General features: G+C 38.1%; 1 long non-coding RNA gene across 1 annotated transcript in view; it reads left to right on the top strand.

Moving 5' to 3' along the window:
• The window catches only part of LOC128313150 (uncharacterized), a 70,496-nt gene extending 61,402 nt beyond the window's left edge, over nt 1-9,094 (top strand). Inside the window, exon 3 of the long non-coding RNA XR_008293408.1 lies at nt 9,065-9,094. This is a non-coding gene — a long non-coding RNA (uncharacterized LOC128313150). The remainder of the gene's footprint in view (nt 1-9,064) is intronic.
• The last annotated feature ends 13,598 nt before the right edge of the window (nt 9,095-22,692 follow it).

Here is a 22,692-nt window from a genome sequence, read left to right as displayed (position 1 = left end):
ATGACCCAGGATATGGTCTACTTGGTATATATTCCATGGACACTTGAAAAGAATATGTATTCTGCTATTGTTGGATGGAATATTCTATAAATGTTTCAATTCTGTTCGTTGATGGTATTGTTGCCTGTATCCTTGATTTTCGGTTCAGTTTTTCTTTTTTAAAAATTTTATTCATTTTGAGAGAGATAGAGACAGTGCAAGTAGGGGAGGGGCAGAGAGAGACAGAGAATCCCAAGCAGGCTCCATGCTGCCAGCTCAGAGCCAGATGCGGGGCTTGAACTCATGAAACCGTGAGATCATGACCTGAGCTAAACCAAGAGTTGGATGCTCAACTGACTGAGCCACCCAGGTGCTCCTCTGTTTAGTTTTTCTATTAATGTTTGAGAGAGAGGTGTTGAGGTCTCAGAGTATAATTGTATTTTTAAAAATTAATTAATTTTAGAGAGAGTGAGAGTGGGTAGAGGGGTAGAAGAGAGAGAAAATGTTAAGCAGGCTCCATGCTCAGTTGCAGAGCCCAACACAGTTTTGAAAAAATTAATTAATTTGGGGTACTTGGGTGGCTCAGTCAGTTAAGCGTCCACCTTCAGGTCAGATCATGATCTCACAGTCTGTGAGTTTGAGCCCCATGTCAGGATCTGTCTTGACAGTTCAGCCTGGAGCCTGCTTCAGATTCTGTGTCTCCCTCTCTCTCAGCCCCTCCCCCACTCGCACTCTCTCTCTCTCTCAAAACATAAAATAAAAACATAAAACAATTTTTAAAATAAATAAATAAATAAAGTTAATTTGATTAATTAATTTATTTTTAAGCCCCAATGCAGGGCTTGAACTCATAACCTTGAGATCAAGACCTGAGCTGATATCAAGAGTGAGACATTTGGGGCACCTGGGTGGCTCAGTCAGTTAAACATCTGACTCTTGATTTTGGCTTAGGTCATGATCTCACGGTTTGAGCCCCACGTCAGGCTCTGTGCTGACAGTTCAGAGCCTGCTTGGTATTCTCTCTCTCTGTCTCTCTCTCAAAATAAATAAATAAACTTAAAAAAAAAAAGAGTTAGACATTTAACCAACTGAGCCACGCAAGCATCCCAACATTTTACCATTTTGAATGAAGCATAGAAACCTTATCTCCCTTTATGTCCCTTTCCCCTCCTCTACTTTAAGTATTTATTGTGTATACATTTATTTTTTTTATGTTTATTTATTTATTTTGAGAAAGAGTGTATGTAAGTGGGGGGTGGGGACAGAGAGAGAGAGGGAGAGAGAAAATCCCGAGCAGACTCTGTGCTTGTCAGCACAGAACCTGACGTGGGGCTCCATCTCATAGATCGTAAGATCATGACCTGAGCTGCATTAAGAGTCTGACACTTAACCGACTGAGCCGCCCAGTTGCCCCTCTTGTGTGTACATTTAGAACCACATTAGACAGTATTACAATTTCTTTAAAAGAATTTGGAAAATTTAAGAGATGAAGGGAAATATATTTAACCATATTTTATTCTTTCTATTGTTCTTTCTTCTTTCCTAATGTTCCAAATTTCCTTCATTAATAGTTTCATTTCTGTTGAGAGAACTTCCTTAGCCATTCTTTGTTAAGTCTGCTGACAATCAATTGTCTTAGTTTTCCTTCATCTGAAAATGTCCTGAGTTCTACTTTATTCCTAAAGGATATTTTTGCTGGGTATAGAATTCTGGGTCAACAGTCCTTTTCTTTCAGCACTTGAAAATTGTTGTTCCACTTCCTTCTGGTCTCCATGGTTTCTGATGAGAAGTCTGCAGTCATCCAAATTTCTCTTCCCTGTAATTAAAGCACTGTTGATCTCTCACTGCTTTGAAGATATATTCTTTGCCCTTAACTTTAAGAAGTTTGACAGCTATGTGTTTTGGCATGGATTTATTTGGATTTATCCTATTTAGAATATGGGGTCAGAAAAGCCTCTTCGATCTATAGGTTTCTGTCTTTGCCAAGTTGGAGGAACTTTTAACCATTATATCTTTTAATAGTTTTTGGGCACACCCTCTTTCTCCTCTCCTTCTGGAACTCTGATGGCATAAATATTAAATCTTTTGTTATAGTCCCACAGGCTCCTGAGGTTCTGTTTGTTTGTTTGTTTGTTTGTTTATTTATTTATTTATTTATTTTTAGTCTGCTTTCTTTCTGTTGTTAAGATTGGGTAATTTCTATTTTTCTAATTTCAAGTTTATCAATTCTTTCCTTTGTTCCTACCTTCTTTCTCTGACCCCTCCATGTTGAGCTTTTAAACAAATTGAGTTTTTATTTATTTTTTTTATTAATTTTTTTTATGTTTTATTTTATTTTGAGAGAGAGAGACAGAGAGAGACAGAGACAGGGCATGAGCAGGGGAGGGGCAGAGAGAGAGGGAGACACAGAATCTGAAGTAGGCTCTGGGCTTTGAGCTGTCAGCACAGAGCCTGATGTGGGCTTGAGCCCACGAACCATGAGATCATGATCTGAGCTGAAGGTGGATGCTTAACTGACTGAGCCACTCAGGTGCCCTGACAAATTGAGTTTTTAAACAAATCTCTAGTTATTGTATTTTGGGGTTCTGGAATTTCCATTTACTTCTTCTTTTATCTTCTACCATTTGCTGAGATTTACTGTTTTTTCATTTGTTTCAAGCTTGTTCATAATTACTTATTGAAACATATGATGATGGCTACTTGGAAATATTCCTTAGATAATTACAACATCTTTATTATCTTGGTATTGGCATCTATTGGTTGTCTTTTTTTCGTTCAAGTTGAGATTTTCCTGGTTCTTGGTATGATGAGTGGTTTTTGATTGAAACTTGGACATTTTGGGTAGTATGAGAATCTGTATCTCATTTAAACCTCTGTTTTAGCTGGTTTCTTTTGACACCAGGAAAAAGGTGGTGCTGCTTTGTTCCTGCCAGGCAGTGGTAGAATTGGCCTCTATTGGTATCTGTAAAGGGAAGAAGCTCCTTGTTACTGCTGGCCGGGGGTGGGGGTTCTGGCTCCCCAGTAGGGCTTCACTGACACCACCAGAGTGGCATATTATTACTGTCCACATGGCCTCCACTGATACCACAGTGGGAGGGGTGCACTAGACTCATTAGCACTGGACAGTGTTGGAAGTCCTGGATCTTTCTAATGCTGCCTCTATGGGGAGAGGATGGGGGTGGAAATCCCAGCTCCCCACTCAGTCTTTTTCTGGAACCACCCAGACAGGGGGTTTGAGGCACCTCATTACAGCCTAGTGAGGTTGGAAGTCTAGGCTCTATACTCACCCTTTGCTGGCAGGTGGGGCCATGTTTTTTTCCTAGGGCATTTAGCTGGTGTAGAACAGTTGTTTTCTAAACCTGTTCTGTCTTTCTAGTCTCTTTCCTGGTCTTTTGGTTAGAAAGAGCAGAGCGTTGAAGGGGATTGTTGTTTGTTTTGTTTGTTTCTTTGTGTATCTCGGTGTGCGAGGATGCAGCTTCTTGAGATGCAAGCCTGAGATACTTAAGGCAGAAGAAAATCCAGATAACTAACTACCATGTGGTTCCTTGAGGACAATATGGTGGTCATGCCAAAAGTCCCTAGCCAGTCTGCTTATTTCTCTCCACCTTGAGTGTTATGTTCATTTTGTATATAATGTCAAGGGTTTTTAGTTGTACTTCGCTGGAGGACTAGGGAAGAGTACATCTATTCCATCTGCCCAGAAGTTTATACAGCATTTTATGTCCTGTCTTTTTCCTGTTTAGCATACTGGCTAGTGTTTCTGGGATAGCATTAAATAATAACAGAAATAGCATCTATCCGTTCCTCATTCTTCATTCACTGAGGATGCCTCTAATGTTACCACATAAAGTATGATGCTTAGTGTTGGACATTAGTCTGAGACATTAAAATCAGTCAGTCTACTTAAATTCAGTTGAACAAATATTTAGTAGTACTTGCCATGTGTAAGTCACTGCTCCAAAGCTGGGAATATAGCTAGCAGGGAATAAGGAGGTCATAATTCTTTTCTTCTATATTAGAAGTTATCTTTTTCTCTGCCACAAGAGCCAGCTTTAGATTAACACTATGCCTCCCACTCCTTCATCCCTCTGGCCTGCTCTGGACAGGGGGTGGGTGGCAGGGAACAATGTGGTTCACACTTAGACCAGAGAAATACGAGGTATATTAAGTTATATTAAATCTATGGTCCTATCTTAACGACTCATAAGCAAACAAAAGGAACTGGTACATCCATTGTAACACAGAAGGCCGTTCAATGGAGCTGAGGCTAAGGCCTGAGAAAGGACTAGAACCAGGACCCACGAGGACTCTTTGTACCTATTGTGTCCCTCTTTCTGGGTCCCTTTGCCTCCCCTTTTCCTGCAGAATCAGTTTCATTCCTCTCTTCCTGCCTCAAAGGCGGTGATAGACACACTCTATTTTCCAGGTTCATGTCCCATCATACAAGGAAATAGTCCAAATCAAACTCATCATTCTCAGCATCAGATTGGCTCAGCTAGACACTTGTCCACCCTCTGATCCAGCCAGCTGTGGCCAGAGATCCTGGTCAGGTGGTACAAACGTGGCTGCTAGGAGTTCACCTTTTGCTAGAGGTAGGTGCCACCCTGAAAGATGGAGTGGGCATTCTCCTTACATTTCATGACTGTGCAGTAATAACATGAAGCTACAGGGACTAGATAAGGAATCATTTTGTACATGCAACAACATAACTGCACAGACTAACTGCCCTCACATCGGGCCTCCAAATTAGGGCTTCTGTAAATTGCTGTGAGAACATTTGGCCTGAGGTTGTGCCCTTCCCTGGACAGTGTAGTGCATTTTTATCACCAGTGGATCCTTTGCCTTGCCATGGGTCATATTATGGCTTATAGCAGACTATTTGTCTCTAATTTATATTCACCTTCACCTCTGCCTGGGCTTATAGATAAAGCCAATACAGAAATTCTTTTGAATATAAATACTTTCAAACAAGGGTAGCATATTTCCTAGCCAGCAACATGAAGCCAAGGATTCTATTCTCACGGGTTGAATCTAATCTTCCCCCCAAATCTTTTTTCTTGACTGACTCTTTTTCTTGTATTGGTGACCTAAAGAAACATTTGGTGTGGTTGAGGATGTTAGCAGCTCACTTCCACATCATTGCTAATTCTCATATAAAACATACACTAAACTCCCAAGGGCTGAAGTTTGTTGTTTTCCATCCTTTTTTTTTTTTTTCCCTCACAAAATCACTCACTGCTGCTTTCCCTTTCTCTTAGACCAGTATTCTAGCATATTTTACCACTTTAGTCAAGGACCCTTTCTCTAGCCTGTGCTTCTATCATTTAGATGTTATAAGCAACCTCTTTCCTCTGCGACCTATCTGGATGTCCCGGCCCTACCTCACCCTGGAAGAATTACAATTAAGTTCAATTTCCAGGGCTCAGAGACACAAGTAGAAGAGCTCACTCCTTAAGGTAGCCCCAATAGGCATCCAGGACAACCTAGGAATAAAGGATATCGTGTGCCCTCTGGTGAAGTCTCTGCTCATGTTGGTGCTAATGGCCTATTTAGCTAGACATGTCATTGGTTTAGTATTCCCCAAATCTCCCAAAAAATCAAAGCCAATCAGGGTTCCGGGAGACACAGGCCAATCACATATCAAAAACCATCAGGTAAAGCATACCAAATGTTAGTGTTGAACAACTTTCACCTGGACAGTTCAAGCTGGAAAATTTCCATAAGCCCAGGTGCCATAAATTTACATTTTTTTAATTCTAAAACACCACCAATTTTAGAATGCATCATACGTATAATAACAAAAGACAGCACTGTCAAGTTTCTTTCGACATCTTGATCACAGAAACATTAAAATGTGGGGGAAATGTATCTTAAAATTGAAGAAGTACATTTGTATCTCACAGGAACTCAAGAATCACATCACAAAGTAGGCTGAGCTGGAGTCCAGTGGTGTGTAAAAACAGAAGTGACTGAACCTTATAAAATTGCAATCCTTTAGCATCTCATGGTTATTCCATTTCAGTTTGAGTGTAAGTTACTAAAACCCTGAATGCATTACAATGCCATGGCTAAATTTCTGATTTAGCATTCTGTAGGGAATAAATACCCCTACAAAGGTAAAGAACATTAAGGATTTAAATTTCCAGGAAAAAAAGTAACCTAATTACTCTATTAAAATTTTTCTTCATCTCACTGAGGGGAATCAATGAATAAAGTTCCTAAAATGATGATTGATCCTATTCAATTGTAATTATATAAAATATCCTAGTACCATTACATGAAATTGCCTCATTGTGGTATGGTGTTCCTTCTTACTGGGATCTGACTGCTTGCTGATAAAGGATATTCTTGTTCCCTGCCTGAGTTCAAAAGCAACCAAGGAGAGAAGTGAGAATCACATGGATGGAGATTGAATATCACTTTGTTACAGTGATGATACATTGAAGAGAGTGGCCAGACATCCTGGCTGGGTGGCTCCTCTGACTCTCTGTAGCCAATTTAAACCTTGGAACTGTCCATCCAAAGGAATGTTCAGGTCCACAGAGTAGACTCACTTAACCAGGATTTCTGCCATGAACGAGCTCAGAAGGAAGAGGGCATTTTTACTCTGAGTTCAAATAGATTAATTCCACCCAGTGAAGAAATGTAGACCAGTGGCTAGCACCCACCATTGTATCCCATTCCTAGATGAGGCAAGTAGTAAAGTGTGGGATAAGAAGTTTATGGGGAACCTTCTCATAGAAATTGGATAAACAGAGCATGGGAATTTCCTAAGGGGCATTTTTATTCATTAATTTAATGTGGTGGCCAGCTCCAAGATGGTCTCCAATGGGCCCCACCTCCCAGTATTCATTACCTGGTATGGTCTCCTCCCATATTATACCAGGATTGGTCTGTGGGACCAAAAACTTATGGCAGAAGTGGAGGTGTGTGACTTCTAAGATAGGTCATAAAGACACTGTGAGTTCCATCTTGGGGGCTCTCTCTTGCTTTCTTCCTTGTTTGCTGTGAGGAAAGCCAGTTACCATGTTGTGAGCAGTCTGAAGGTAGCATTATGTAGAGACAAACTGAAGCCCCCTGCCAAAAGCCTGTGAGAAACTGAGGCCCAACAACAGTGTGTGAATGAACTTGAACGTGGATTCTTCGGTGCCAGTTGAGCCTTGTGATGATGGAAACCCTAGGTAACAGGTTGACTACAACCTCATAAAAGACTCTGAACTAAAACCACCCAGCTAATCTTTCAGATTCCCAATTCTCAGAACCTGTATGATGTAATACATTTTTTGTTGTTGTTAATTTTTTTAATGTTTATTTATTTTTGAGAGAGAGAGAGAGTACAAACGGGGGAGAGGAAGAGACAGAGACAGAGACAGAGACAGAGACAGAGAATCTGAGGCAGGCTCCAAGCTCTGAGCTGTCAGCACAGAGCACGACACAGAGCTTGAACCCACAAACCATGAGATCATGACCTGAGCTGGAGTTGGACACTTAACCTACTGAGCCACCCAGGTGCCCCCATTTTTGTTGTTTTTAAGTTCCTAAGCTTTTGGTAATTTGTTAGGCAGAAAAAGATAACTAGAGCATTTACCTAACATTTATTTTATATATCTATCAGCTTTCACAAGTGTCAGGCACAATGGGAGTCCCTGTCCCCAAGATCTGCCATATCGAGAGGGGAACTGTGAGCTGCATAGCTTTTTCATGAATGTTCCTTACAACAACTCTGTGAGGCCAGTGGGCTGCTTTCAATTTTACAGATGAGGAAACTATGACGCAGAAAGATTAACATCATGCTCAAAGTGTCAATGGATCAGTTATACTAAAATAACTTAATAGAAGTTAAGTTTGGTTGCCTGTATTGTGTGGTGGGTCTCCTTAGTTTCTAGATATGCAAGAGAGAAAACAAGACTTATGCTGATATTTCACTGGGAACATAGGTGTAGTAAAGTTTTATTGCTCAGGCTGCAGAGGGACAACCTGGAGTGTGAGCCTTGCCAGGAGCAGGGAGCCCAGCCTCTCTGAGTATCTTAGGATGCCCCCCTGGGGAACAATTATCATATCCTTGTTTTCATGGATCACATGTCCCCTGAAAAGCATGAGGTATTGGCTGGGATGTGGGCAGCCACTTTTGATGCAGAATTCCATTTTTTTTTTTCATACAAATGTTTATTTTTAGAGAGAGAGACAGTGCATGAGCTGGGGATGAACAAAGAGAGAGAGGGAGACACAGAATCCAAAGCAGGCTCCAGGCTCTGAGCTGTCAGCACAGAGCCTGACCTGGGACTCTAACTCACGAACCGTGAGATCATGACCTGAGCTGAAGTCGGACACTTAACCCACTGAGCCACTCAGGCGCCCCCAGAATTCCATTTTAAAGCACCCCCTATTTAAAGATAGCCTTGGCAAGTGGCCAAAATTGAACTGCCAGATGTCTCAAGGAGTTTGGCCTACAGAGTGCATAGCTGTGATTGAGCATCATTTAGCTTTGAACACACCATTTTATCATGTTCACCTCTTGGGTATTGAGGTTGTTTTCTTTGCTCTTGGTTTTTAGTGAGTAGCAATATAGAAACCCTAAATTTAAATATACAAAATTTTAATTACATCAAATGTATGGAGCTCTTTTGGGGCATTTTTGTAGCTACCTAATAAATATATTGGCATAATAATTGAAATCATGCATCCTTAATTAATGTTAACCCTTTAACTGTAGAGCATGAAAAGATGCTAATCCACCCAAATTGCCAAATTAAGAAATTTTACCTTCACCAAACTGCAGAAAGTACTGTAAGTTAGGGAAGATTCTTTTCCAGCACTGACTAATAATTGCAGTTAAGAATTTTCTAAGTTTGAAGAAATTTGAATCTTTAGACAGACGGTTACATCAGGTTTGATTATCCATATTTTTGCTATGAATACATTTATTTATGAATAAATAGGTTGTATCAATTAACAGTATAACAGCTGGAACAATAACAGTGAAAATTAATGTCTTTGCATCTGATTTCTTATTCCAGTTGGAATTTTTGTGTTTCTTGGTTTTATATTTCAAATGGCACTTTTTGGTTTTTTTGGGTTATCCCAGAGGATGAAAATGCAGTTGGAGACAGTTCTGGAAGGGAAGAGGAAATGTAAGGACAGTTCTCTATAGCCAATATTAGTAAAGATTAATGCTACTGACTAGATTATATTCAGGTCAACTCTAGTACAAATCAATCATCATGTTTATAAAAAAAGGCCAAATCTCCTCCTACTTCCCCAATTCCACCCCATCCCCCAACATCACTTCTTCATTTTGCTCTGTTCTTTGAGACCTGATCTGGCTTGTGTTGTTTTTCCAAGCAAGAAATGAACATCCAGTGCTGCTCAGAATTTTGTTAGGAAGATGCAAACCTGTGAAGACAATGCTCTAATTTAACTGCCTGGGGTTTTTCTGAAGAAAAGGTTCAGAACATATGACTTGTGAGAAATTTTAAGACTTTGAACTTTTTGGAAAATTAGTATCAGATTAAGGTTATCTAGATCTTTTCTAAGTTTAAATTTTATGAAGTATTCTGACTCATATCCCCTATCTTTTATGAAATCTTAGTCCATTCTAATACTCAGTAACCTCAGGACCATAGCAATAATGGTTTGTTCACTTAATCACTTAAGAAATACTTGTTGAATACCTGTTATGGGCCATTGCCTGTGCTGGAAAATTATATCCTGTGGTTTCTGTAGGGATTAATCTAGCAACAGATGATTTACACTGCAATGAGGGTAAGCAGTGTAGTGTTTGTGAACAGATCAAGAGAGCGTGTACCCGGACTGACTTTTTGGTGGTTTTCTGCAGTAGCTAAGCTGGGAGAAGAGATTACACACAAAAGACAGAGAGATGTGAGAATGCTGTGCAGGTGGTAAGGTTAGAGAGGTGATCAGAGGCCAGATCAGAAAATCTTTGGGTAGCAAGCTAAGGAGTTTCCATGTTATTGTGAAAACATTGAAACCACTGAAGATGTTTAAACAGTAAAGTAAAATGATCTAGTTGGTGTTTCAGAAACATCACTCTAGAGCATGTCCGTTATAGACAGTGCAATGGATGAGATACTCTGGCCAACCTTCCCATTGAAAGCAACTAAAAATGCCAGATGAAAGCAGCTTTTAAATAAATTATTAAATGAATCAATGAGCTGGCAAGAAAGTAAGAAACCAAAAACCAGGTAAATAAAGGAGCTCAGAAAGAGAAGCATAGATGTTTCCTCTTTATCTTCGGGGCATTTGCTAAAGAAGATGAACTTAAAGTTTGATTTTTATTTCCTTTTTGGCTATGGAGTTCAGGACACAGCTTGGGGCCTATCTAAAATATGGAGTCTAATAGGAGACCTACATCATATAACTGAGATGCCAGAAATTACACCCTTAAAGTAAGGACAAACCAGAAAGAAAGCAGGGTGGTCTACTACCCTCAGGGAATTTCACAGAAAATTACCAATCTGGAAATATAGTGCTAAGATAGGATGAGAAGCAGTCTCTCCTGAATGTAATCACAATCAAGTCTTCATACAAGTTTGTTACCAAAATTCATACTATTTATACAGTCTGAAAAAAAAATCTCAATCTGAAGTTTTAGTATAAAATGTTTCCATTCTGCCTCAGAAACAATTGAAAATCCTCTCTGGAGGAACCTACCTTCCTTATGAGCTCAAAGAATTTACCTAGGTGAAGTACTAAAAAAAAATATGAGCACACAGTATAATTAAATAAACAAAAACATACACAAAGTATATTGAGAGAGAGAGAGAAAGAGGGGGGGAGAGAGAGAGAGAAGCCATCATAAAAAAAACCCAGCAGAAACAATACAAGCAGAATCAGACAAGCAAAGATTATAGAGTAATGTACATTTATATTAAATGTATGACAACATCATAAAGATCTTGAAAGGAGAAATGGGAGTATAGTATTGTAAGATTCTTATACTATATATGAAGTGGTACAATAGCATTATAAGGCAGATTGTGATAAATTAAATACGTATTATAAACTCTAGAGCAAACACTAACAATATGAAGAATTACGTCTAATAAGCTCACAAAGGAGATAAAATGGAATCATAAAAAGCCTTCAATTCAAAGGAAGACAGAAAAAGAGGAAAGGGGAAGAAAGGACAGAAGGAAAAAATAGAAAACAAGTAGCAAGATAATAAATAGACTTAAATGCAACCATATCAATAATCACATTAAATGTAAATGGTCTAAACACCTCAATGAGAAGATAGTCTCAGAATGGATAAGAAAGCAAGACTCGACTATATGTTGTTTATTGGAAGCACACTTCAAATGTAAAGACATAAATGGGTTAAAAGTAAAAGAATGAAAAAACATATGCCATGCTAACACTAACTGAAAGAAATTTGGGGTGGCTATATTAATACCAGACAAAATAGATTTCACAGTAAAATATAATAACAGGGATTATCATTATGAAATAAGTATTCTAAACGTTTATTCACCCAATAACAAAGATTCAAAATATATGAAGCAAAAGCTTATAGAACTGCCAAGAATAAATAGACAAATCTACAATAATGGGTGGAGATTTCAATGCTCCTTTATCGATGGTTCAGTAGGCTTTGTTGGGGCTGAGATTCTGCATTTCAAACAAGCCCCCAGATGATGCCAGTGTTGCATCTAGCAACATTAGTAAGATGCTAGAAGATAAGTTGGAAGAAAATGTCTACAGTGAACTGCAGAAAAAAGAAGAAATGCAGTAGAAAGGGTAAGATATAGTGACAAAGTTCAACATATATGTAATTACTTGAAGATATAATAATAGCTAAGAATTTGTTAAAAGACATCAAGCTGTAGATTCATGAAGACTAAAACCTTCAAGTAGGGTAAATACAAAGAAAATCACACCCTCAAATATATATGCATATGATATGTTAATATATACACCCTCAAATGGATAATAAGTTAATATATATTATATATTCTGTTAATATATATGTTAAAAAACTGTTGAAAACTAAAGGCAAAGAGATCTTAAAAGCAGCTGTAGAAGACAATAAAGATTACTTTCAAAGGGGTGACAGTTGGACTGAAGGTTGACTTGTCAATAGACAAAAATAGAAATGCATAAATCCTCATCCATAGTGGGAGATATTAGGATATCTCTTAGTATCTATGTAACAGAACAAGCATAAAAAACCAAGAAAGATATAACAATAGGACTGTTGATACACTTGATTTAATTTGTCTTATAAAAACCCTATACTCAACAGCTGCAGAATAAACATTCTTTTCAAGCATACTTAGATTATTTTTAAAAATTAACCATATACTGAGCCATAAATTTCAAAGAATTGATTTTTAAAAATTTTTTAAAATGTTTATTTATTTTTGAGAGAGAGAGAGAGAGTGTGAGCTGGGGCGGGGGGATGGGGTGTGAGAGAGAGGGAGGCAGAACCTGAAGCAGGCTCCAGTCTCCGAGCTGTTAGCACAGAGCCCCATGTAGGGCTCGAACCTGCAAGATCATGCCCTGAGCTGATGTCGGATACTTAACTAACTAAGCCACCCAGGCGCCCCTCAAAGGATTGATTTCATATAGCATCTGTTTTCTTTCAACATTACAATTAAGCTAGACATGAGTTTTTGAAAAGATAACAGGAAAAATCCCTACATTTTTAGAAATTTAATTATTCATGTCATGCTAATATTCTCTCTATACATATCTCTAAGATCTATGGTAACATCCCCTTGTTCATTCTTGAAAGCACTTATTTGTAACTTTCTTCCTTTTTATCTTGTTAGGAGTTTATTTTATTAGCCTTTTCAAAGAATAACTTTTGCCTTTGTTGATTTTCTTTACTGTATTCTGATTCTGTATTTCATTAATTTCTACTCTTAAATTGTTTCTTTCTTTCTACTTTCCTTTGATTTAATTTTTTCTAACTTCCTGAGGTGGATGCTTGGTTCATTGATTTTTTTCGGCTTTCTTTTTCTTTAAAATATGCATTTAAAGCAAAAATTTCCTTTAAATATAGTTTGAGGTATACCTAATTACATTGGTGTGTAGTGTTTTCATTCATTAATCAAATTATTCTGTAATTTGCATTGTAGTTCATTCTATGACTCCTAGGTTATTAATTTTCAAACATATAGGAATTTTCTAGTTTTATTCTTACTGCTTTTTAGCCTGATTACATTATGATTAGAAAACATCTTCTATGATTTCAGACATCAAATGATATCAGTTGACACTTGCTTTAAATGTATTCTTTAGTTGAATGCAGTGTTCTATACCCTTTCCTTAAGAAAGCGTTGTTATTGTGTGGTTCAAATCTGTACATTCACTGATTATTTTTTGTCTGCCTTTTCTGACACTTATAAGTGTGTTAAAATCTATCATGATTGTCAATTTGTCTATTTCCCCTTAGAGTCCCTTCAAAGTCTGCGTTATATATTCTGAGTCTATTATTAGTTTCATGCAAATTTAGAATTATTTCCTCTGCCCCATTAATTGAACTCTGTATCATCATGAATTTTTCATATTTATCTATGGTAATGCTTTTTGCCTTAATGTATCCTTTGTTGATCTACTAATATTAACATAGCCATACATCTTTCTTTTGGTTAATATTTGTAGGGTATATCTTTTTCCATCCTTTTATTTTCAACTTTCTTGTCTCCTTACATTTTAGACGTAACTCTTGTAAATAACATACAGTTGGTTTAAAAAAATTCAGCGCTTCTTTGTCTTTTTCTAAAAAATGTTTGTTTGAGAAAGAGAGAGTGAGAGAGCACGCACACATGAACCCAGGAGGGGCAGAGAGAGAGAGGGAGAGAGAGAGAATACCAAGCAGGCTCCATGCTCAGCATGGAGCTTGACGTGGGGCTTGACCTCACAATGGCAAGACCATGACCTGAGCTGAAATTAAGAGTTGGATACTTAACCAACTGAGCCACTCAGGTGCCCCAACTGCTTTGTCTTTTAATTCTTTGTCTTTCAATTGTCTTTTTAAAAAATGTTTATTTATTTTTGAGAGAGAGAGAGAAAGCAAACAAGGAGGAGGGGCAGAGAGAGAAGGAGACAGAGGATCCAAAGTGGGCTCTGGGCTGACAGCAGAGAGCCTGATGTGGGGCTCGAACTCACGAACCATGAGATCATGACCTGAACAGAAGTTGGGACGCTTAACTGACTGAGCCACCCAGGTGCCTTCTGTCTTTTAAATGTTGGAGAACTTAATCTATTTATATTATTTCCATTACTGATGCATCAGGGCTTAAGTCTACCACCTTACTCAATACTTTGTATGTCTCCTGCATGGTCTGTATTTCACTTCTCTCATTTCGGGCTTTGTTGCGGATTAATCAAGTGTTTTCTATGATTCCATTTCTTCCTCAATTAGCCTAAATGTTATACACTCTTTTAAACAATTTTAAAGTGCTTTATCTTTTGCTATTTACAGCAAATATATACATGTTTACTTATAATATGTATGCTTGATTTATATAATTCTATAATATATATAGGTATATATATATTTTATATAATTTATATAATTCTATAATATATATAGGTAATCATTTAATTAGTACCTTTATCTCCTCCCAGAAAAATACAAAAATCATAGAACTCTTTAACTCTTTTTACTGGCTTAAAGGCCACTGTTGCCTAACATTTTAATTCTCTCTCTATAAAATACAATTCCCATAATACATTATTATTATTATTATTATTATTATGTTTAATACAGCCAATATTCATTTTTATTTAACCACATGTATATTGCTTTTTCTTCCTTTCTGTACCTTCAGACCTCCATTTGGGACTATTTTCCTTTTGTCTGAAAAATATTCTTTAATATATCCTTTAGTGTAACTCTACTGATATTCAGTCCTTTTTGTTTGTATGAGACTGTTCCATTTCACCTTTATTTTTGAAGATCAGTTTGCTGAATATAGGCTTCTAGCCTGATAGTCATTTTCTTCTAGAATTTTAAAGATATTATTTCACTGTCTTTTGGCTTCATTGTTTTTGTTGAGAAGTCATCTATCAGTCTAACCATTGCTTCTTTAAAGCAATCTGTCTTTTCTTTGCCTAGTTTAAAAATTTTTTCTTTGTCTTTGGTTTAGTAGTTTTATTATGATGGGTTTAGGTTTGGACTTCTTTTTTAAATTAATTAATTAATTAATTAATTGTTTCTAGAAGGAGAGAGACCATGAGTGGGGGAGAGGGGTAGAGGGAGGGAGGGAGGGGGGGGGAGAGAGAGAGAGAGAGAGAGAGAGAGAGAGAGAGAGAGAGAGAGAGAGAGAATCTTAAGCAGGCTCCACACTCAGCACAGAGCCTGATGTGGGGCTTGATCCCATAACCCTGGGGTCATGACCTGAGCCAAAATCAAGATGTCCAACCAACTGAGCTACCCAGGTGCCCCTGGTATTGATTTCTTTGTATTTATCTTTTTTGGTATTCTTATGCCTTCTTGAGTTGATGGATTGATGTTTTTAAATTTTTTTGATAAATTCTTAGTCACTGTTACCATTCTCTCTTATTCTTGGATTTCAATTACTGGTATGTTAGATCTCCTTTCTGTGTCTTCTATGTTTTTTACCTTCTCTTCAAATTTTTCCAAACTGCTATCTTTCCTGCTTAAGTATGAATATTTTCTTCTGCTTTATCTGCCAGTTCATTAATTCTTTCTTTATCTGTGCATAGACTGCTGAATAATCCATCTACTGAGTTCTTAATTCAGATTATTTTATTTTTCAACTCATGTATTTCCTTAAAGTTTTTTTAATGTTTATTTAGTTTTGAGAGAGAGAGAGAGAGAGAGAGAGAGCGAGCAGGGGAGGGGCAGAGAGAGAGGGAGACACAGAATCTGAAGCAGGCTCCAGGCTCTGACCTATCAGTACAGAGCCTGACGCGTGGCTCGAACTCATGAACCTCAAGATCATAACCTGAGCGGAAGTCAGACACTTAACTGACTGAGTCACCCAGGCAACCCTTAAATTTCCTTTTTATTTTGTTTCTAGGTCACTGCTGACATTCTCAAATCTTATCTTCACCTGCTTGAACATAGTAAGTATAGTTATTTTGGAGCTTCGGTGTCTGGAGCTTCTGTGTCTGTTTCTATTATTATTTCTATTAATTTTCATTGTCTTAGTTTTTTTATGGTCTGGTTATTTTTATTGTGTTTTGGACATTGTATGTGCAATATTGTTTGTAGAAAGTTTTGAGGACTAGGATCATGTTAGTTTACTCCAGAGTAGATTAGTTTTTTACTTCTGCCAGATAGCTGGGGATACTAGCCATTCAGGACCACTTTAGTAAAATTTCAGGGATTGAGAGGATGTATAGCTGAATAGAAGTCCTTGCTGGACTCTACCTACGGCTCGTACTTACACCCGGAACAGAGACTTTTGTGGTGGTGTAAAACCAAATTGTTGGAGGCTCACTAGTCTTCTATGTGCTTGCCAGGCCTGGACATCAATCCCTCTCACCCTCAAATCTGTCAAAATGATAGCCTAATCTCTCGGCTTCTGTTTTCCCACCTCAGAACTGGCAAATGTCTCCCGGAGGAAAGTGGCCCAAAATGCCATGCTTTACTCCCAGGGTCTTCATCCTTTCCTAGATCCTGGCCTGGCAATTCATTATTATCATGGTGAAGCTCTTTGGTGCTTGCTAGCAGATCTTATTTTACTTTTCTAGATTCTCCCATTTCTTTTGCGGTAGGGTTAGTGGGAACTAGTCTACCATGACTTGAAACGGAAGTGTTTTGCTTTATTCTTTTCCTTCAAAATGGACTTTTCTTGAAAAAAAGAAAAGTAAATCTCTACTTCATACACAATAGTATATTCAACATGAATTAAAGGCCAAAATAAGAAAAGTAAAGCTTTATGACTTTTAGTAGAAAATCAAGGACTTTATCCTGATATGCTTAAGACAGAAGTACCCAGAAAGCCTACCTAAGGGAAATAATTGCTGAATTAGATAAAAAGAAAATACAAAGTTTATAAGAACAAAAGTTGACAAAACTAAGGTTAAAATTCAAGCCCATTTCAAAAATTATTTTTAAACCTTCATAACTGGCCAAAGATTTGTATCCAGAATAAATTTTTTAAAAAATAAACCCAACAAGAAAAAAACAGCAAAGATACAATGATCCCGAAGAGGATGCTTTCGTGACTGATAAGCATTGAAAAGATGCTTACCTCACCAATAATCAGGGAATTCAAAACTAAAGCAGTGAAATGTTTCATGTCCATCATAGTATAAAAAAAAAAATCTGTCAAGTGTTTGAAACATATTGGAGAGACAGGAAGTCACCCCAAAAACCAGACTACAAATGAGAATGGCCCATTGTTCTTTAAACCATCTAAAGCCTCTGTACTTTAGATGTCAATATCTATTGAAAATTGAATAATACTCCTTTTGATTCAACCATCCCAAACCTAGTTATAAACCCTTGAGGTATTAAACAGTGCATAAGGAGACTTATATCAGGGGCTTTGTTGTGTACCATTAGTGGTGATAAAAAAATGGGAAATAACATATGTGCCCATCAATAGGAAAATGGGTTTAAAACATATATTTTAGGGGTGCCTGGGTGGCTCAGTCAGTTAAGTGTCCGACTCTTGATTTCAGCTTAGGTCATGATCTCACGGTTCATGAGTTTGAGCTCCACATCAGGCTCTGTGCTAACAGTGTGGAGCCTGCTTGGGATTCTCTCTCTCTCCCTCTCTCTCTGCTCCTCCTCTGCTCTCTTTCTCTCTCTCTCTCTCTCAAAACATAAACAAACTAGGGTGCCTGGGTGGCTCAGTTGGTTAAGCATCCAACTTTGGCTCAGGTCATGATCTCACGGCCAGTGGGTTCGAGCCCTGCATCAGGTTCTGTGCTGACAGCTCAGAGCCTGGAGCCTGCTTCAGATCCTGTGTCTCCCTCTCTCTCTCTGCCCCTTCCCTGCTCGCCCTCTGTCTCTCTCTCTCTTAAAAATAAACGTTAAAAATTTTTTTCTTTAAACATAAACTAATAAAAATTTTTAAAAAAACAGATATTTTATATACTAGATTAGTACAAAGCAGTTAAAATTATTGATTGAACTGTGTCTGTGTACATCAACATGGATACATTTTGAGACTGTATTAATGAGGAGAGGAACATGTTGAATGGCAATGTGTACAATATGACAAAATGCAAAGTTTAAAAGCAAGGAAAATAGGGGCATCCAGTTAAGCATCCGGCTCTTTATTTCGACTCAGGTCATGATCTTGCAGTTGGTGGGATCAAGCCCCGCATCAGGCCCCATTCTGACAGCTCAAAACCTGCTTGGGATTCTTTCTCCCTTTCTCTCTGCCCCTCACCTGCACACACAAACCCCCCCCCCCGCCCCCCCATCAAAATAATAAATAAACTTAAAAAAAAAAGTAAGGAAAATAGCACTCTAAATTCCTTAAAGATATATACAGAAGTTGTAAAGATGTAACAACAGAAAGAGCAGAAAGGATTCACACCAACTTGCAGTTATCTCTAAGGGAAAAAGCGGAGGTTGGGGATGGAGAAAGAAAATGGAGACTTCACCTCTGGTGGCAATGTTTTATTTCCTACACAACAAAAACAAAAGACAAAGAACTTGAAACAAATATGGCATAATGTTAAGATTTTCTTTCTTTTTAAGTTTATTTATTTTTGAGTGAGAGAGGGAGAGCGCACGCACTAGCAGGGGAGGGGCAGAGAGAGAGGGAGAGAAAGAGAGAATCCTAAGCAGGCTTGTCGCTGACAGTGCGGAGATCATGACGTATCGTGAGATAATGGCCTGAGCCAAAACCAGGAGCTGGATGCTTAACCAGCTGAGGGAAATGACATCCCCCATTCCTGCTCTACCTCTTTTCTCTAAAGATTTTTTGGCTCAGTGGAAGCAAAGAGTTGATAAGATCTTTGCATATCAGAGATAGTAGCAGCAGACAAAAAATGTTCACCCTATAAGACAGAAGCAAATGAAAATCTCAACTGAATATTCATCAAATCTCTGGAGAAGGGAGGCCTTTCTAAGCAAAGAGTGGTAGAATTATTACACTGAAACATTTTTCTTGGATTTGACTGCATATGTTTTTCCCCTTTCCCTGTTTTATCCACCAAGTTCTTATCTACCAAGTCCCCTCCATTTCTACCGCTAACAGGCCACTGTCGTCTCCCCAAAAACCACAGCAGGGAACTAAACGCAACAACAGTATAACAAATGTATAAATCTGAGACTTCAATATAAACAGATTTTACTCTGGTTGAGATGGGGAACCACTACAGTTTGACCAGTGGAAGGATTACGATCTGACTTAATTGATCACAAATCCGGTCAAGCTGCATTGACAATAACCATCGAGTCCCGGGCGGAAGTCTGATTAGGGCCATTGCAATAATCCTGGGAGAGTAGATGACTGCCTGCACCAGGAGGCAGCGGTAGAGGGAGAGAGAGAGGTGGTTGGACTCTGAATGTATTTTGAAGACTGAGCTGACAATGTGTTGATGAACTGGTTGTGGAGTTTGAGATAAAAGAATGAAGAGTGATTCCAAGCTTTCTCACCTGAGCGCCAGAACTAATAGAGCTGTGTTGAACTGAGATGGGGAATATCGTGGGCAGGACAGGTTAGGGAAAGAATTTCAGGAGTTAGCTTTGGATGTGTTAATTTTGACTTGATTTTAGACATGCAAGTGGAGATGTGGAATAGGCATATAGTGTTTATATAACGGGAGGAAGCAATATGTGGAAAGTCAGAGAAGCAGTAAAGACAGTAAAGGTTTAAAATGTTCGCACGGAGATGAGGCCCTGCTGACCTGAGTCTTGGGTCGGATAGCCATAGCATAGAGCAGATCCAGTGCCCCTGGATTTCAGCCACTGTAGTTGGCTTTGACTGTTACAGATCAGTGGAACATACCTTTCATGATGCAGTTGACGATGGCTAAAGAATTTTGAACATTTTTTCCAGTTTTTTTTTTTTTTAGATATAATTGACATATAAAATTGCAATGGTTGCATATTTGTATATATTGGAAAAGGCTTCTCACACTAAATTTAGTTAACATCTATTACCTCATATGGTTACAATTTTTTCACGCCCAGGAGCATGGAGCCCACCATAGGGCTTGAACTCAGGACCCTAAGATCAAGACCTGAGCTGAGATCAAGAGTCTGATCTGACTGAGCCAACCAGGAGCCCCTACAACTTTTTGCTTTTCTTGTGACGAGAACTTTTAAGAACTTAGCAACTTTCAAATATACAATGCAGTATTGTTAATTGTAGTAGCTGTGCTGTGTATTACATCCCCAGGAATTTATTTATCTTATAATTGGAAGTCTATACCCTTTGACGACCTTCACTCATTTTCCCCACTCTCCACCCCCTGCCTCTGGCAACCACCAATCTATTCTCTCTTTTGATGGGTTTGGTTTTATTTAAGATTACACATATAAGTGAGATCATACAGTATTCACCTTTCTCGGTCTGATTTATTTCACCTAGCAGAATGCCCTCAAGGCTATTTATGTTGTTGCAAATGGCAGGATTTCCTTCCTTTTTATGGTTGAATAATAATTTATTATATATACCATATTTTCTTTATCCATTCATCCATTGACGGACACTTAGGTTGTTTCCAAATCTTGGCTATTGTAAATAATGCTGCTATGTAGGTGGGGGTGTAGCTTTTGAGACAGTGTTTCATTTCCTTTGGATATATACCCAGAGGTGGAATTGCTGGATCATACAGTAGTTTAATCTTTAATTTTTTGAGGAACCTCCATATTGTTTTCCATACAGACTGCACCAATTTACATTTCCACCAACAGTACACAAATGTTGCCATTTTCCCACATCCTTGCCAACACTTGTTACCTTCTTTTTTTCGTTTTCTTTCTTTCTTTTTTTTTTTTTTTAACAGCTAGTAAGGTGTAGGGCAATACTTCACTGTGCTTTTGACTTGTACGCCCCTGGTGATTTGTGATGTTGAGTATCTTCTAAGGTACCTGTTGGTCATCTATATGTCTTCTTTGGGAAAATGTTTATTTAGATCCTCTTTGCATTTAAAACTTGGATTGTTTTGTTTGGTTTGGTTTTGGTTTTGGGTTTTTTTTTTTTTGGTTTTTTTTTTTGCTATTGAGTTGAATGAGTTCCTTATATATTTGTATATCAACCTGTTATCAGATATATGGTTTGCAAATATTTTCTTTCGTTTGGTAGGTTGCTTTCTCATTTTGTTGATCATTTATTTTGCTGTGCAGGAGCTTTTCGGTTCGGCGTAGCCCCACTTGTTTATTTTTGTTTTTGTTACTTGTGCTTTTGGTGTCATATCCAAAAAATCATTGCCAAGACCAATGTCAAGGAGTTTTCCCCTATGCTTTCTTCTAGGAATGTTATGGTTTCAGGTCTTATGTGTAAGTATTTCATCCATTTTGGGTTATTTTTTTTTTAATTTTTTTTAACATTTTATTTATTTTTGAGACAGAGAGAGAGAGCATGAACAGGGGAGGGTCAGAGAAAGAGAGAGACACAGAATCCGAAACAGGCTCCAGGCTCTGAGCTGTCAGCACAGAGCCTGACGCGGGGCTCGAACCCACGGACTGCGAGATCATGACCTGAGCCGAAGTCGGACGCTCAACCGACTGAGCCACCCAGGCGCCCCTCTTTTGGGTTAATTTTTATGAATGGTGCAAGGTGAGGGTCCACTTTCCCCCTTTTGCCTGTGAATGTCTAGTTTTTCCAGTGCCACTTATTGAATAGATTGTCTTTTCCCCGTTGAGTATTCTTGGCTCCCTTGTCTGACATTAGCTGACTACACATTCATGGGTTTATTTATGGGCTCTCAATTCTGCTCCATTGGTCTATGGGTCTGTGTTTATGCCAGCACCATACACTTTTGATGACTATAGCTGTGTAATGTAGTTTCAAATCATGACTTGTGGTACCTCCAGAGTTGTTCTGCTTTCTCAGGATTGGTTTGACTCTTTGGGATCTTTTGTAGTTCCAAATAAGTTTTGGGATTTTTTTTTTAATTTCTGTAAACAATGCTGTTGGAGGGGCACCTGGGTGGTTCAGTCCATTAAGCATCCGGCTTCAGCTTAGGTCATGATCTCACGGTTTGCGGGTTCAAGCCCCACATTGGGTTCTGTGCTTACAGCTTAGAGCCTGGAACCTGCTTTGGATTCTGTGTCTCTCTCTCTGCCCCTCCCCTGCTCTCTCTCTCTCTCTCTCTCTCTCTCTCTCTCTCTCTCTCTCTCAAAAATAAATAAACATTAAAAAATTTTTTTAAATGCTGTTGGAATCTTAATAGAAATTGCACTGAATCTATAGATGGGTAGTATGGACATGTTAGCAATATTTATTCTTTCAGTCCATAAACACAGAATATATTTCCATTCATTTACATCTCCTTCAGTTTCTTTTATCAATGTGTTATGGTTTTCAGTGTAGATATCTTTCACTTCCTTAAATTTATTCCTAAGTATTTTTGGTGTTGTTGTTTTTGATGTTATCATAAATGGGATAGTTTTCTTTATTTATTTTTCAGATAATTTATTAGTATATAGAAATGCTACTGATTTTTGTATGTTGATTTTGTATTCTGCAACTTTACTAAATTTATTGATTAGTTCTAACAGGTTTTTTTTGTGTGTGGAGTGGTTAGGGTTTTCTGCATGTAAAATCATGTCATCTGCAAACAGACAATTTTCTTTCTTTCTTT

Source organism: Acinonyx jubatus, chromosome E2 (genome assembly GCF_027475565.1).
Source record: "Acinonyx jubatus isolate Ajub_Pintada_27869175 chromosome E2, VMU_Ajub_asm_v1.0, whole genome shotgun sequence".
In the NCBI taxonomy this organism is placed as follows: Eukaryota; Metazoa; Chordata; class Mammalia; order Carnivora; family Felidae; genus Acinonyx; species Acinonyx jubatus.
This window is presented reverse-complemented; position numbering and strand designations above follow the sequence as displayed.